The sequence below is a fragment of the Ochotona curzoniae genome, unplaced genomic scaffold (assembly GCF_017591425.1).
Source record: "Ochotona curzoniae isolate NIBS_2020 unplaced genomic scaffold, NIBS_Ocur_1.0 contig_2321, whole genome shotgun sequence".
Classification (NCBI taxonomy): Eukaryota; Metazoa; Chordata; class Mammalia; order Lagomorpha; family Ochotonidae; genus Ochotona; species Ochotona curzoniae.
In genome coordinates, this window is record NW_024465421.1 from 13,644,058 (window position 1) to 13,659,151 (window position 15,094).

At 41.8% G+C, this 15,094-nt stretch overlaps 1 protein-coding gene across 1 annotated transcript in view; it reads left to right on the forward strand.

Annotated features, from left to right (window-relative positions):
* Positions 1-46: 46 nt before the first annotated feature.
* The window catches only part of LOC121151626 (DCN1-like protein 3), a 31,963-nt gene continuing 16,915 nt past the window's right edge, over positions 47-15,094 (forward strand). The window contains exon 1 of the mRNA XM_040973230.1: positions 47-169. The gene's annotated coding sequence lies outside the window, so the exon portion shown is untranslated. The remainder of the gene's footprint in view (positions 170-15,094) is intronic.

Sequence of the window (15,094 nt, forward strand, 5' to 3'; positions counted from 1 at the left end):
CGCCGGTGGGCCGCAGATGAAGAGGAGGCGGCGGCTGTGGTGGCAGAAGAGGCGGCGGCGGCGGGGGTAGGGATCCTGGAAACGCGAGCGGGGATGGTAGGTGGTTTGGACCCGCCGGGCCGCCGTCGTTTCCAGAAAGGGTTTGACTGGAGGAACCTCTGGAGCAGCTGTGAGTTTGGGGAGGGGGGGAATTGAGGAAAAGTGAGGAGGGGGGGTAGGCATTGAGAGATGAAGGGGCGGGGGTTGGGTTCTTTCGAGAAAAGGGGGTTGGAAAGGGAGGAGTGGAAATCAGCGCCTTGTCTGGACTGGCCCCTGTGGAAGAAGAGGCTGTGAGGGGAGCCTGTGGCGTGTCAGCCGCAGGGCTCTGAAAACTTACCTACTGCCCCTTCTCCCTTACCGCCGGCACCTCCCAGCCCGGGCAGTGGGGGTCCGGGGCCGGAGCTGCCCTGGACGGGGTACAGACTCTGGTCCCAAGTCCCCGGCTAAGCGCTGTGAGGTAGGACCCCAGGGCGGGAGGTGGTGGGTCAGTCTCCGGCTCCCTCCGCCCTCGTTTGCCTCCCCGCCCCCATCCTTCTCTTTAATCGTTAACAGCCTTGGAATTAAGGGGCTCCGACCTGAAGGCCTTTTTCTGTGCACCTTTGCTAGAAACGGTCCCCATCTGTGAGGGAATGGGGCTGGAGGCTGTGCCTGTATCCTGGATAGGAAGTGGGACAGGGTGACAAATGTATTGTTTTTTCCACTCCCCCTCACCCCTCATCCTCCCCTCGTTTCCACTTTAATTCTCTGTGGCTGAGTGACACTCGTGTGTGTGTGTGTGAGTGTGTGTGTGTGTTTCCCTTTCCTTATGCCACTTTAATATTGGTTGCCTCTTTTGAATTTGGTGTTGAGCCTCTTTCCCAGATCTTGTGTGCGAGCTTTGTTAGTAGTACTTCAGTCACAAGCTGTGTCACATTGGGAGTACCTCTCCACGTAGTTCCTGGTGGTCGGGAGCGTTTGCTTTTATGAATGCTGGAATTCCAGAACCTTTTTTTTTTTTTTCTTTTTTTGCCTAAATGGTATCCTGGCAGGGGAATCGAGGTCTCTTGCTCTAAATACTACTCTGTGTGTGTGAGGAATTTACGTGTTGTCACCTCTTTCCAGAATGATTTGATGCTATGCTGATTCTGGATTCCTGTGTTTTCTCTCCACCCACACTGCATGGATGCACTTCACAGAACAGAAAGCCCCATATTACTTTTTTTGTTTCTACAATTGGACAATAGCTCTTTTATCTTTCTCTCCGTGTGTGTCTGGCACTCAGCGCCTTCAGTGACACATTCTGCTTGTGCTCATGTTCCTCTAATTGGTTGAGCTTTTCTTTGTGTATATAGGTGGTCTTAAAATGAGAGATCATTTTGTTTTAAAGAATACAAGCCAAAAACACTTCCAAAGGAAATATTTGGAAAACCGAAAGAACGATTGGAAAGGAGGTCTCTTTGTTGATACTCTGTTGGTTTAATAAAGCAGCAAGTACAACTCCGTTACCCTGTTCCATGTACAAATTTCAGGATGAAGTATAGTGATTCTCATTTTCATGTTGATGTGTTGTTTGGACATCATCTTACGTGAAACTGTTTTCTAAATAACTTTGGGATAGTGCCTAAATTTTAGGGGCCCTTTGGTTTGAAAGTGTCCATAAATATTGTCCAAGCTTGATATGCATATTAGAAAAAAGTATCGTATGGTGGTGTTCTGATGCTAGAAGAAAGTCCTGTCATGTGTAGCTTAGCTTTTAGGCTTGATAAAGCAGATTTAATGCCTTAATTACACAAGTAGCTGTGTTTAGATATTTCATAGAAATACAATAAGAGAATGCTGTTCTCATCTTAATTGATTTGAAATGTTTTGCCATCAAATTAAAAAAAAAAAATCCAGAACTCATTCATTCAGCAAATATTTGTTGGCTGGTGGCTAAGTATTAGCCAGGTTTTTGAGCACAATGGTGGACACATGCAAAAGGTTTGCCTTCTCGAAGAGGTTAAATCAGTATAGTAGAGGGATGGGACAGAGACATAAAAGCAAATCTGATTTTTATTAAGTGCTGAGAATAAGAGTGATATAGAAAGTGTCTGGGATGCAGCCAAGGAAGACTTTTCTGAGGAGGTGACACTTAAAATGAGCTTCAAATAAAAACCACCATGCAGAGATAAGGGAAGGAATCTTGCAAGAACAGCTGATGTTGAAACTGGCTAGAGTGAGTTTGGCAAGTTCCAGGGACTGGGAAGATATTGCTATTTGGGATGTAATAGCCAGAACTCAGTGAACAAAGTGGATAGAGGGAAGTGCTACGAGGCAGAAAGCAAAGGGGGGCTCAGCATTACTGTGGCGAAGAAATCAAAGTGATGCCCCAATTTGATTAATTTTATTGCCTGATTGTTGCATGTGATCTTGGATTACTGTGATGTTTAAAAGTCTCTATTGAGAATGGAAAAGAGGGAAGTCAGTCCAATCTTTTTTAGCAGACAAATCTCATGCCATGTCTTGGGACATTCATAGAAATACTCAACTGAGGAGATAGTCTTTTCTGTATTTTGTTTTATATACTACTGTATAAATTGCATAGTAAGCACTTTGTACTCCTATATAAAATTGCATAGTAAGTACTTTGAATATACTCCTATGCTAGGAGTCCTTTGCCTCCTGCTATGCCTGAATTTAAGGTTGAAGGGTCAGTATTAATAATACGTTTCTGTTGGTCTGCAAAGATGACCATCAGGACTGAAGTCTCAGGTTTTTTTTGTTGTTGTTGTTAGAGGCAGAGTTGATGTTGCAATAGTTCCACTCTTGTCTAGTTCTCTCAATGACTAATAACACTCAGCTGAGGTGTTGGTTGGTGCTAAAAGTTCATTCAGTGGCTTACATTAGATAATGACTATTGTGGGACTCAGTTCCACTATGTTGGCATCTTTGGGTTGGCATATAACCAAGGGATTAACCTACTTTTGCTTCCAGTAGTCAGTCTGGCTACTTTTCTGCCTCACCTTAACCAGACTGTCCACTTGAGAGTCTCAAGACTTCTTGATTTGGTCCTCTTCAGCCATATCACAGTGGGCCAAAAAAGAAAGAATATGCTTTTTTCTTCCTTTGAACCCCACAACAGTAACTAGCATGTTCTTTGAGTGAATTGGTTCTTTGAGCCAAGCAGTTGAGAGACTTAAATGTTGATGGGGTTGTCTTAGGAAACTGAGTTTAGAAATTCCAAATAAAATATTTCATGTGTGGAAAGACAACTTAAGAGGTGGAGGATTTGTTACTTGTTTTAGTTTCTGGTGCTCTTTACCAGGGCCTGTATATGATTATCGGAACCAACTTAAATAGAAATTTCTGAGCAGTTGTAGGGAAATGAAGGGGATGGAATAGAATCTGGTACTGAATTACTGCATCTTAGCCAAAATGCAAGGCAAAGTCTTTAGTTAACAAGCAAATGGCAAGAGGGAACAGCTAGGAGAAAACAGCAGACTCTACCCACCACACCAAATAGACAGTGATGTTGTTTGTGGCCCAGTTGAAAGATTTTGGACTTGACTGTATATGTTAATGCTGGGTATTAAATTCTCTATCCAGTGGGTTTTTAATCTGTCAACTATTCGTCTTCATTTCAATGGTGTATTATAACTCAAGTATGAAAATATCCTGTAGGCTGAAATTTTGTATCCTGTTTGGAGACTGGTGGCTTGTTTTCTAATTTTTGGAAGGGGGCGGATGGGTAGGAGGGGACTTGAACACAGGGTGAAACCATTGACCTCCCACATTGTCCACTAATTGTGTTTGGATGAAGAATCTGCAAAACTAAGTGAATCTGGATTCTTTGAGCTGACCTTTTAGTATAGAGTACCAGTAGACTTGTTTTTTATTTTGTTTTGTCTTTCAGATTTATTTATTTTGGAAGCAGAGCATCAGACAGAGTATGTTTGCATGCACATGTGGCTCCATCCATTGGGTCACTCTTCAGATGACCTCAACAGGTGCAACTGGATTAGACAGAAGCCAGGAGCAAGAGTTGCATTAGGGTTTCCATGTGAGTGTCAGGCTCCCTGGCACTTGGAATCTATCTGCTTTTCTGGGCTCATTAGCAGGGAGCTAGATAGGAAGCAGAGCAGCTGGGACTGTTTAACGGGTGTTCTGATGGTGGCTTGTATCCTCTTGTACCACAACAACAGTTCCACCAGTGAACTTGTTTTTACACACTGGGGGGCTTTTGGGCCCACACAGTAGCCTAGTCTTGCACACACCAGGATCCCATATGGGTGCTGGTTCGTGTCCTGGTGCTCCACTTCCCATCCAGTTCCCTGCTTGTGGCCTGGATAAACAGTAGAGGATGGCCCAAAGTCTTGAGACCCTGCACCCTCGCAGGAGACCCAGAAGAAGCTCCTGGCTCCTGGCTTTGGATCAGCTCAGCTCTGGCTGTTGGGGCCAGTTGGGGAGTGAATCAGTGGATGAAAGATCTCTCTTTGTCTCTCCTTCCCTCTCCGTAAATCTGAATATCCAATAAAAAAAATCTTAAAAAATATATATATATGCTGGTGGGTTTTTGAGCACAAACTCTTCTGGAAAATATCCTACCTAGAGAGTTGCTTGACGCCACTTTTGATTTCTGGTTTTGCTTTGAGTAATCTAATTTTGTGCTGCAATAAGGATAGTTACTTGTGTATTGGCTGCCAGTTGTCTTAAGGTGAAAAACAGTGATTTAGATTGAACCAGTGGTAATTATGAGGTAACTTCTATTTAACTTATGATCGATTCTTTGTGTCTGTTTGCAGATGTTGATACCAGTGCACCCAGGATGTATGGATGGGTTCCTCATTGTTTAGGCAGTGTTCTGAAACCTAGTTCAAATCTATTTGCTCTGCTTCTTTTGTAATTTTTTAAGTGATGGCAGCTTGTTTCTATACTGGAGAGGGAGGGAGATGACCACCACAGTATTTGATCATTTAATTAGTGAATAATTACGAACTGGAATTTAACATGTTAACTTACTGAAATAATGAGCAAAAGGGTTGGAAGTGACTTAAACTCTAATTTATTGAGATTGTGATGTGCTAAAAGAAGAAGTTAGTAGGGGGAAAAACACCAAATCAGATGTGTGTAAATGCAACTTTAAATACTGTGCATCAGAATATGAGCTTTAGTAAATCAGTCTTGAGGAGGTGATTAGCACTTTTTTTTTTTTTAGAAAGTAAATCATCTGTGCACAGCACCCAGACACCAACCTGATTGCTTGGACAGGCAAATGTCATTTTGATGCTTCCTCCTGCTTTCTTGAGGGCTTAACCTTGCTCGTGAGTGTTTTTTGAGAGCCGTGCTATATTGTTGAATGGAAGCTTAGGTTGCCAAGCTTTGAAAAGCATCATCTATTTTCCTTTTCTGCTCTCCTGGAGGGCTCAACCTTGGAACCTGGTAACTGGAAATAATTTTGACACTGAGGCCAGCAGATCCAGATCAGTTGTAATAACTAACAGGATCTCAAATGGCGCCCCTGCCAAGTGTAGGACTTTTCATTTTCTGACAGCATTTAGTGTCTTATAGCCACTACCCTTCTTTTTGCCTGTCGGTCCAAGACACGCTATTTCAGAAAGAGCTGCCCCTTGTATTTAGTAGTAGTTTTCCACCACATCAAGCAGTGGTTGCGTTACCGCTTGTACTCACATTTATTCTTGAAGAGTTTGGAATCTATGTAGTGATTGCTTAAAGTAGGTTGGTGTGTGACTTGTAATTTTGATTCTGAACAAGTGTCAAGTCAAAGATCATTTACGTTATTGAATGTAGTTAATTCCTCTTCCAATTTAGGAGGAAGCAAAATGTTAAGAGGATCTATTGTTTGTTTTTTTTTTTTAAGTATATACATGTTTATTTGAAGAGCAGAGTGAAAGAGAGGGAGAGACAGAGATTTTCTGTGCTCTGGTTTTACTCCTCAAATGCTCACAACAGCCAAGAATGGACTAGGCCAAAACCAGGTGTCCATGCTGGTATGCCAGGGATCCAGGCACTTGGACCATCATCTGCTGACTCTCAGGATGCATATTAGCAGGAAACTGGATCAGAAGCAGAGGCAAGGGGCCAGCATTGTGGCATAGTGAGTTTAAGCTACTGCCTCATTGCTCTCTGCTAATACATCTGGGAAAGCAACAGATGACCCAAGTACTTGGGTCCCTGTCATCCACATGGGACAAAGCTCCTGGCTTCAGGCTGGTTTAGCTCTGGCTTTTGTGGCCATTTAGAGAATGACAGCAGATGGAAGATTGTCTCTTTGTCTTACTGTGTAACTACCTTTCAAAGCAGCAGCAGAAGATGCCATCCTCTGTGTGATAGCATCACCGTGGCGCATTGGGGGGTCCTGTCAGGAGCTGTGCTGGAGTATGCTTGGGACAGGTTGAAAGGGTTTTGCTGTCCTGCTTCATCCTACTGCTTCATACACACAAATCATTATAATACATCTTATATCCTGGGCTTCCTTATAAGTTTTCAGTTAAACAAAGTGAGACTAAAAGCAGATTGAAAGACAGTGATTTTGGTAAAGATGAATAGATTTAAATGAAGTTAGCAAGGTGCAGGACTAGAATCAGGCCTTGTTTGTTCTGTTACACTGCCTCTCTAAAACAAATTGGCATGGGCATCCATTGGATTTTGAGTTTAATGGAATCCTTGATGTTTGCTCTTCTATATTTCCTAAGCTCTTTACTCAGATATTTTGTTAAGAACCAGGAATCTCTCAGAGGTAACTCCTTACAATACAACATATATAAAGAGAAGTAATTAGTGAATAATGGGGTAAGAGGTTTCTGATTTTGCACAGGTTGTGGATACTTCATAGGAGAGCTGGTGTGGATTTTTTTTTTTTCTTCTCAAACTTTTTTATTGGAAAGTCAGATTTACAGAGAGAAGATCTTCCATCTGCTGGTTAATTCCCCAAGTGGCTGCAACAGCTGGAGCAGAGCTGATCCGAAGCCAGGAGCCAGGAGTTTCTTCCAGGTCTCCCACATTGATGCAGGGTCCCAAGGCCTTCGATTGTCCTCGACTGCTTTTCTGGGCCACAAGCAGGGAGCTGAAAGGGAAATAGAGCATCCATATGGGATCCCGGTACATGCAAGGCAAAGACTTTAGCCACTAGGCTACCATCCTAGGCTCGAGAGCTGGTCTTTTGTCAGGTTATTTCTGAAAGTGATCACATTATATTCAAATAAAGAGTTGAATTGTGCCACTGTACATTCGTAAGATAAACTGATGGGTTATACTTTGGCAAGGGTGGGGAACCTTTTTTCTGGCAAGGGTCACTTGGTTATTTATAACAGCATTTCACAGGCTGCACAAAATTATCAACTTAAAAATTAGCCTGCTATAGATGTACTGAATTTCTTGGCAGGCTCAGACCCAATGATCTCGCAGGTCCTATAGGACTCGTGAGCCAGATGGTCCTCACCCCTGCTTCATAGAGCATGTGTGTGGATTCCTGAAAGGTACAGTACTTTTCCCAGAGGCCTGCTCTGGAATCTGAACGGGAACACCCAAGTGTACCACTGACAGTACAGTTTTGAAACAATTGTGAAAATAATCACTATGGACACACATTCCTTGGCTCTTTTTTTCATCGCTGAGGAAATTTGCTTTCAGTAACAACACTTGCTTTAAATCTACTTCATGTGGGTGCTCTTTAAACAGGAGAGTGAAATCAGGAGACACTACAGTAAACACTTGGACTCTAGCTCTGTGAGTGTCAGCAGGCTGGGTCAGACATGCTGAAAGTCTCAGGCCCTCTGAGGTGTGCTTCTCAGTAAGTGGAATTCAGGTTTTTCCAATAAAAAGTTACTTTAAAAAAATTGAGTCATTGGCTCAAAACTTGATTATATCTTATGTGGATGCCAGGAAAGAAAAAAAAAAAAGCTTAAAGCATTAAGCAAACTGGGTGATTCCAATGTGGGGGAGAATGACATATAAGGGAGCAGGCCTTGGTGAGGGGCCAGCATGAGGTGGAATGGGTGCATGCAAGAAGCATACACATCTGTGATTGAACTGGTAAAGGATGGAGAAATGTTAGCGAAGACACTTAACCAGGCTGAGGAAATAGCAGGCCAACAAAATTGCCCAACTCCAGGGCATCGGAACCTGTGGAATTGGGGCCCTGAGTGGGAATCTGACCTTAAGTCCTCTCTTCTCCAGCTTGAAAGTGTGTTTCTGTGGACACATGAATGTAGAGTCAAGTAATGGGTTTGATGGAGTTGGTCTTCAAAGCTGACTGGACTGCTTATGAAATGCCAATTGTGTGCATGTGTGTGTGACAGAGGAAGAGTGAGAGAGACAAACATTGGATTCTTAAGGCTAATCAAGAGTTGGTGAAAAAAGGAGGGAAAGCTTGGGTCCATTAGAGTTTGGATTAGGTTGTATAATAAAGAAAACACTAGGTTGTAGCTTTATTATTTAACAATGTCCATTATCCAAGGGGGACAGAAGTAAACTCTTGAGGTAAATCATGATTGACTCTCTTGAGAACTGTAATAAATGAAAAAAAATTATTAAAACTATAAAGAAGAATAACTTTTGACTTTATGTTTCTATAGCAATCATGTTCTCTTTATTCTATCAGAAACTTCTGGATCTGCTCATAGAGCCTGATTTCCTAATATTGTTGAAAACAGCATTGATGCACTAAGTGACAGGCATCACGCTCGTGATTAGATTAAGCAGGGAGGTGGCTGCTGTTGATCTGTGAAGTTGATGCTAATGTGAACCTCTTTTGCTGATGCTACTAATTATATCATTCTAGCAGTTCTCTGGCAGCACCTCAGTGTCCAGCAGTTCAGCTTTGAGATTATCTAGAGTTGGCACAGACCCCATGTGATATGAATGATTCCCACCAAATTGACTCACTTCAGATGCCAGCACCAAAGATTGAATATTCCCAAGTTACCCAAACTTTTGCCAGGCAGAATACAAATTTGGGGAGGGGGATTCCCATGACCACCTCTCCTCTCTGGTGTAATAATTCATTGGCATGACGCACAGGACTCAGGAATGCAGGATTACACTGAGGGCTGTAACTCAGGAAGAACCTTGTGGAAGAGATTTATAGGGCAAGGTGTGAGATCCATGCCCTCTCTGGGTGTGCCACCCTTCCAGCGCATTAACCAACCGGAAGTTTTCCTAGTCTCATTGTTTCAGCATTTTAATTGAGGTTTCATTATGAAGACAGGATCACTGGTCCTTGGTGATTGAACTCTGTCTGCAGTCGCCTCTCCCCTCCCTTTAGGTTAGAAGGTAGGGAGGGCTTAAAGACTAATCATATGTTAGGTCTTTCTGGCCCTGCCAGCCCCTCCCTTGAAACTAAGGACCCATCCTGAGGTCACCTTGTCAGGTGTGGTCCAGAGGGGCTCTTCGTAAATAACAAGACATTCATATTGGGCAGGAATTCTAAACGATTTAGGAACTCAGGGCAAAGGTCGTGTTAGTATGCCAGTTTTGTATCCTATAAGTAGTAATGGAGTAAAGCTACTTCATGTTGACTTAGATGATAATTAAACATGTGTGTCTACTATTATGTGATAGTGTTTCCTAGATACCCTAATATTGCAATTGAATAGCTTCAGATTATGAGGAACAGTCTTCGGTAGGAAATGGCGTTCCTAGAATGTGCTTTATTCGGTACTGTAGCCCTCCCTCATGCAAGAAACAGTGAGACAAATATACAGATTTTATGATACCTTTTAATATCTGTTTTAAAGAGGTTCAGCTATAGTGTGCATTGGTTAAGGGCATAGGCTCTGGACTTGTCTGAACTTTGTCACTTAGTTGCCCCTTTGCCTTGGAAGTGACACTTGGGTAAGCTTTAGTTCTTTCAAGTATAAAGTGAGAATAATCACACTAAATAACTGTAAATAGCTAAATAGTAAATAGCTGTTAGAATCAATAACCTAGTGTATCTGAAGGACAAAGTACAGTGCTTGAAATATAAATAAGCATTTAATGACATTAGCTGATATTACTTTACCTGGCTTGGTGGCTTACGAAGCGCCAGGAACATCATTTTTCCCTCTCATATAGTCAGTGTATGACACAGTGTATGAGAGAAATTGCTGGACACAAAGAAGACACAAGTTATCTATCACTTGAAAATAAAACCTGCCCTCTGGGTATCTGGGAAATACAAAAGTGACTCTGTAATGGAAACTTCCAGTCTGTTTCCAAAGCTGGCCTAAAACCCAGAGATGGAAAATCTTCCTCCTGAAACACTATAGAGCCTGTATTAGTCTAGCAATGGGGACAAAGGCTAGGATACTGTTGGATCCAAAATTTGGAAACTGATCCAGGAGACATTTTTATCTTTGGCCGTATGCCCTGAGGTTCAATGACTTGGGCAAAACTGCATGAGAATTTGGAAGGAAAGTTTGATTTCGCCAGTCTGGATAATCTGAGAGTGTCAACTGGCAAGGACCATGCTATGTGTTGCTTCCCAAAATGCGAAGCTCAGATCTGCATGCCAGGAGCTTACTGACTGCTGGAGGTAAAATCCCTTGAGTCCTGGTCTCTTCACTCCCTGAAGTTCAACTCTCTGGTCCTTGATTTCTAGTATAGACTCAGCCACCAGCTGCTATGTGCTTGATCCTCTCACTGTGTTAGAAAGGATTTAGCACTCAATCACTGTTTCTCAAAATGTGGATTTGAGAAGCAGAATGACAAAAGGGAGAGACAGAAATGTTCCATCTGTTGGTACACTCCTTAAATGCCCACAGCAGCCAGGGCTTGGCCATGCTTAAGGCCAGGAGCCAGGAACTCCGTCCTGGCCTCATAGAAGGGGGACAGAGGGGAAGGAGCCCCAAGTACTTCAGGCCATGATGTGTCTTCCAGGAGTCTTAGCAGGAAGGTAGGTTGGATGTGGTCATCTTCAGTGGTCCCTGAAGTTTAGTTTTCATTTTCTGGTCTTCTTTGTGTAGTAACAAAAATCAAATAACATGGCATGTAACATCTGTAACTATATAACTATTACATGCATGGTAGCTGGAATGGATCTTAAAGATTATGAAGGTAATATGACTTTAGTTTATAAGTTCCAACATTCAGTGCCATACCTTACTGAATCAAGTCTTTATTGTGATAGCCACAATAGAGCAGGCCCAAATTTGAACAAATTGACAAATATGTGTATTGCAAATGATAAAAGTTGGCCAAAAAATGCCAGCTAAGTAGGCTGTATAAAGCTTAAAATACAGATACTGATAGCGAATTTTTTTTGACCACTGTTGTTTCAGATTTCACTTTCAACACTTCATCCCTTTGACTTTTGTGTTGGGACTCCCTGTGGTAAGAATTTGGGTATGACTGTTATGTCTAGGGCATGGGGGTTGGGGGATTTGGAGGAGAGGAGGTTCAAGGCTGTAGGGAAAGGGGTGGTACTGCCATATCCCAAGAGCCGATATACACGTTAGCTCTTGCTTTGAAGAGACCGTGTGACCAGCAGGTGGTATTTTCAAATATTTCATTATCTGTTCTGCTGCTTGTCATTCAGCTTCATGGAGATCTTGGAGAAGACAAGTAGTGGTAAAAATGATACAGACTGTTGGGGGCGGTGCTTTCATTTTCAGTAAAACCCCAAAATAAATCTGAAATCTCTATTGAGCAATAGAGGCCAAGAGAGTGGCTTTCAGAGGTAGTCTGTGGTTTTTTGCGTTAATTACCTGAAATCCCTAGACATTTTCTGTGTATCTTAACACTGTCATCTTTCATTATCTACATTTTGTGACTGGTCTGAGTTCTGCAGGTAATCTTGTGACAGAGATATAACAAAGTTCTGCATCAGGTCTTTGCAGTTGCCCTCTCCTTTGGGAAGAGAGCGGTTTTCCCTTCCCTTTGCATGGTTTAGCCTAGGCTCCTCCCCTTTCTGGTTTGCATCATTGCAATCTATATATAGTACTTAAGTTAAATTGATTTACTCAATACAGTTATGAAGATCTTCAGTATTTAGTACTTCTGTCACAACCTGTTTACATGAAAGTGTTTTTGATTACAGAATCAGCTTAATAGAAAAAAAAACATTTTTGTCTGGGCCGTCTTAGATTATGTAGGATAGCAGTAGGAAGATGACTAGGCTCACACATGCTCACTCTGCTTGGACCTGGAAGTAAGTGTGATGCCTTCCTTCAGCTCCTAGTGCGATTCCTGTCAATAGTCCATTGGCCTAAAGTAGACTTAGTCCCCTACCTATTTGAAAGGACATTCAGAAAAGGGGAAGGGGCAGATGTGATCTTTGAGCCCCGTTCTTTGTCATAGAGGAGGAACCCTGTATATGTGGCTTTAGTTCTAAGCTCATTTCCTTACCACTAAAATAGGAATAGCAGTAGGACACACCTCCTAGAGTAGATGCGGAGATTAAATCATGACTGTAAAATGCACAGCGTTGTGTCTGACAGAGTAAAGATTGGAGGAGGGACTGACAGCATAGAAGTTGAAGTTGCTGCCTGCCCTGCAAGCATCCCAAATGAGCACAGGTTGGAATCCCCCAGGTTCCACTTTTGTCCCAGCTTCCTGCTGTTTTACTTAGGAAAGCAGCTCAAGTGCTTGGGCTCCTGCCAGCCATGTGGCAGACCTGGAGGAAGTTCCTGGCTCAGTCCCAACCATTGTAGCCATTTGGAGAGTGAATCAGCCAGATGGACAAGCTCTCTGTAACCTTGCCTTTTAATAAATAGATCTTTAAAAAAATATTACTGGAGGAAACCCTAAAGTTTGGTGTTGAGATTTTCAAACTATGGTTCATGGCTTATTAATTAGTTATAACCCACAATTAAAACAAAAATGAACAGTAAAAAGAAAACAGCACAAATCAGAGTGAATCATTGAAGAGTAAATATTGTTTTATAAAACTTTAGTTACATATGTGTATTTACGGGAATGCATTTGGTCAGAATATAAAATGTGTTTCTCACTGAAGGTTGCAGTTCAAGTATGAAAGCTAGTAATCTAATCCAAATTTTGATTTCTCAGTGGCTAAAACATGAATGTACAAGAGTTACAGTGATTTTTTTTTTGTTTGAAAAAGGCAATTTGCACTTTTGAAAATGAGCTTTGAAAAACATTATCCTTAATTTTGAGAAGTAAAGCATGGGTTTGAATTTAAGCTATTTGTAATTGCGTCTCAGTTTCCTTATCTGTAACGTGGTAATGATGATAATACTTCCTGCAGTAACATTGTTGCATTGTTCTATTAGTTGGCATCTGTAAAAATGTTTTGAAGGTGCCTCACACGTAGTAAACCTTAGTGAAGTATTTGTGGATGTTGTTGTATCCAAGTGGCTATCACTGTGCGTGTAGATAGATTTGTTTGTGCAGGGTACCAGATAACGTACTAGGTGCTAGCTTGCCAGTTGGTGCAGTTGATGTTACCTAATACACTTCCTTGCTTTCTTAAAGCTGGCAAGCTAAAATGCTGTCACGAAAATGGTCCTGTCCTTTCTTTTGTATGTGATTTGTTATATCTGATTGTTTGCTTGGGAGCCATGACTGTTCTTGTTCCCTAGCAGCAAAGGATGTATTAGATCGTATTTGAGGCTTGCTCGAATGTCTATTATAATAAAATGTCAAATTAAACACTAAAAAATTCAGTCAGGAAAAGTTACTAAGGGAAAAATTAATGAAGTATTTTCCTTTCTGGTTCTTGAAAAAGCATATTTATTTTTGGCCCAGAGAAACATAGATCAGAAATTTTTGTAGTCACTGAGTTGACTTCTCTTGCAGTGAGCAGTTGATGTCAGCAAATTAATTTGCAGGGAGACAGAAGACAGCATTGACTGAGCAGTGGCGGATGAGATTCTTCCACTTCGATAAGCCCGCTGGCAATACTGGATTGCAACCTGGGAAAATAGGGGGTAAAACTGGCTGCCTAGCAAACATGAATCTGTTATATAATTCATGGTACCCAGAAGGTTTCCTTTTGGGAAACCTGTATTATATTATCATCATTGGAGCATCCATCTAGGCCTTGAAGATTAATTATTGTTGTTTTCAACTAATTCCCTCCAAGCACTTCTCATAACTGAAAGGATAGCACTTTGCTGTTCAGTGCCTGCTTGTGACTTTTGCTTTGACAAGGTATGTTCATCAAAAATGGGCATTAGAAATCCAGACATGCTTCAGTTAATGAGTTATTAATAGTTTAGAGGGTTTTTTTCCTCTCCTGTTAAAAACTGATTTAATTTCAGAAAGATGAGTCATACTTAGAGTTTCAAACATTTCCTTTTCAACTTGCTTCAGAAGAGATTTATTAATGCTTCTGTCTTATAAATTGCTACTACAATTCATTTGTGTCAATCCTGCCTCTGTTGAAGTAAACCCAGGAAGAGTGTCAGTTTGGTTTTCCGTCACCTGATTCAGAGGACTTATTTCTGTCATTGGTGGATGTCCACCGTTAGAAATCCCTGTATTACTGTTTATGACTTAGTAAGAAGTCATGTGGTGGTGTGATCCCCCTCCCCAGCCAGCAGGGCTTAAACTTGTAATTTTAAGTATATTGTGCTAAAGCAAACTTCTAATTCTGGCTATTTTTCTTTTCAATTTTAGGCCTAAAATTGGAAGCTCTATTTTTATAAAACTGTCTCCTAGAAAAGTCACCAGTATTGCTATTCTCTCTCTGTACCCCAAATAACATATCTGGGTCTGGGGGTGGGGAGAGCTGGCTGTTTCTCGTGGTTAAGCAGAGTGTGTGGGCCTGCCTGCCTGCCAGCCAGCGGAGGTGGGATCTGCCCTTTGCTTTCCTGGCAAGGGTATCTGGTTTTGGAATCCCCGTTGAGGACTTCAGTGTTCACCTGTTTGTTGCTTCTGTATACAACATAGTCGACCCTTGTCTCCAGAGGTGTCAAAAGGTTGTGGAGGACGGTTATTGTTCCCATCTCTTGCCCTCTTCAGCAAGGTACATGGCTTTAGCCCTGAGAAATAGTTGTTTCTTCATAAATGAGTTTTAGTAAGTATCACAGTGGTATAACGTACATCCCGAAGTGTCAAACTGGCTGTGAATTCTTTCATGTGTTAAGTAGTTGAAGCCCTATTTAAAGCAAGCAGCATAAAGTATTCAGAAAAG